Source organism: Gossypium arboreum, chromosome 5 (genome assembly GCF_025698485.1).
Source record: "Gossypium arboreum isolate Shixiya-1 chromosome 5, ASM2569848v2, whole genome shotgun sequence".
NCBI lineage: Eukaryota > Viridiplantae > Streptophyta > Magnoliopsida > Malvales > Malvaceae > Gossypium > Gossypium arboreum.
In genome coordinates, this window is record NC_069074.1 from 30999249 (window position 1) to 31001922 (window position 2674).

The 2674-nt window shown below is 29.5% G+C and overlaps 1 long non-coding RNA gene across 1 annotated transcript; it reads right to left on the bottom strand.

Moving 5' to 3' along the window:
- Positions 1 to 405: 405 nt before the first annotated feature.
- Positions 406 to 1596, bottom strand: LOC128292782 (uncharacterized). The gene is made up of 2 exons (XR_008282693.1): positions 1277 to 1596; positions 406 to 836 (listed from the first exon to the last, which is right to left on the bottom strand). It is a non-coding gene; the product is annotated as an uncharacterized LOC128292782 (long non-coding RNA).
- Positions 1597 to 2674: the final 1078 nt, after the last annotated feature.

Here is a 2674-nt window from a genome sequence, read left to right on the forward strand (position 1 = left end):
GGGAGGATTCCATCACAATACCTGGATCTCATAAGCTTATGTAAAGGTCGTTCAACCTTATTTTTTGGTATGAATTAAACACAAATATCTTCTTTAGGAACATTTATTTTTTTTTAATTCAAAAAGAGAATTTGTTGAATGAATTTGATTTTGTACAATGAAAAAAAATTTTATATAGGCTAGCTAAGTACATTCAAATAAAACTCTCAAGTTTATTGAAACTCTAATTAATCTAAACAAAAAGCAATCTTAAACTAAATTTGCTTGTTGACATAAAACTCCTAAAAAATCCAAAATTCGGAATAAATAAATAATAAAATAATAAAACTTAATAAATACAATATTGGACTCATATATAATAAAAATTAAGCCTAAATATCGAAACCAATATGATTTAAACTCGAATTAAAAGCTTAAAACTCATAATTTCCATAATAAACTCATATTCGAACACTATGAAATTGAGTGATTCAAAATTAGTTTCAAAGCTAAGGGGTAGATATTCGAACACTATGAAGACATCTCAACCCAGAAATGTTTGGATCCCATCCAAAAAGTTGTTGCAAGTTGACTAACTTCCTAAACTTGAAAATCGACAACTTCAATGAATAGAATTTAATAAATTTCACTTATCCATGCATGCATCATTCCTCCTTTCCTCGAAAAGATTTGTCCTTGAATCTTGTATTTGGTTGAACGTACAAGAAAGAATCTTTATCATAGGTGGAATGGACTAATTGAGCTCCTCTCAAAGGATCAACAAATTCCTGAAAGAAAGAATCTTTATCATAGGTGGAATGGACTAATTGAGCTCCTCTCAAAGGATCAACAAATTCCTGAAAGAATAAAACAAGTCCACCAGACAAATTCAAGTTAAGGTTAGTGAAAATATAATCATTCCTCTCATTTTCATGGGTATTTTCTTACTTTTCAAATTCTTTTCTCACTTAAGATCTCTCCAATTTTACCTCGTATATATTTTCCCTCATCAAAAGTGGGTCATCAAGTCGACTTTTACCATTCAAGGTCTCTTTTCTCTCATTCTTTTCACATAATTTCTCCTCACTTCTCATATCTCGCTCACAAGTATTATGAATATTTAATTCAGTACAATACATCTCAGTCGAAGAATATGACGTTTCTAACTCATCTAACTCCATAGATACAAGGAAAAATTTCTCATCATCAACTTTTTTTGGTTCACAAAGTTCAACATCACAAATCTCATTTCTACTAGGGTAAAAAAATTCAACAAAAGACACAAAGTCATACTTACTTTCTTCTCTGGTTGGATATTGAATTGGGCATCAAAAATCCTTATGATCTTTTGAACTACATCACTAACATTTCATAACATGTGAGAGATCATATTATACTCCTCCTTTCGTTTGGCCATCTCCTCTTGAATTGACATCCTAATTTATTCCCAACTTTCCCATCACAATAAGCCTCTAGGTTATTCTTTCCATGAAATTGTGGAATAGAGAACTTTGGTTTAGCCAAAGAAGGTTGTCCATGATAATTATTGACCAAAGTCTCATCATCCTTGTAATGTGTATGTCTAACATTATTTGCATGAAGACGAGGCTGCTCAATCTTATCTCCCCAATTATGATTTAGATGCTCAATTTAGGTACTTAGATGAGTCAAATTTTTGTTGATCATGTCTAGAATAGTGTCTTGTTGCTAATCTCAAGCATCTCAAGCTTTTTTATCCCTTTTCAACTTTCCAATCATAGTATCGAGTTCATCATTCATCGCAAAACCAACAAGGTTTTTGATGGTACCAAACAAAAAATAAAATAAAAACAATCAGAACTAAATGAAAAATTGAAAAAGAAAAGAAAGAAGAAAGATGGAAGAAGATGAAGATGAAGATGGTGTGCAGAAGTTCTAAAAAGCCTTGAAAACCAGATGAATCCACAACCCCATTCACATGACTCTAATTTTTCCTCCAAGAAAGAAAACTTGGCAAGAAAAAACTTGATGATAATCCTCACAATCTGAAAAGATTGTTAAAACTCTTCTAAAACAAAATTCAAGAGATTTAAAAAGAAAAACTCAAAGAAAATTTTATTAACTTAGAGAGAAGTTGCTAAATGAATTTGATTTTGTACAATGAAGAGGCCTTTATATAGGCTAGCTAAGTACATCCCAAAAAAACTCTCAAGTCTACTGAAACTCTAATTAATCTAAACACGAAGTAGTTTTAAACTAAATTTTCTTATTGACATAAAACTTTTAAAAAGTATCAAAAATTTGGAATAAACAAATAATAAAACAATAAAACTTAATAAATAAAATATTGGGCTCATAAATAATAAAAATTAAGCCTAAATATTGAAACCAATATGATTTAAACTCGAATTAAAAGCTTGAAACTCATAATTTCCAAAATAATCTCGTCTAGAAATTTTGTTTGCGCAGTCTTCACTAAAGTGATCATAACTTAAACTCCCAAACTCGAAATCAAATGATTCAAAGTGCATTTTGAAGCTAAGGGATAGATATTAAAACATTATGAAGACATCTCAACCCAACACTTTATAATTCAATTCAACCCAATACATGTGTTTCTATTTCCCAAAATAAACATTATATATTAATTTTAATTAATTAATTTTTCAATTAAATAATTTTCTCAACTCGATTTTAATTCTGTTAAAATCATGAC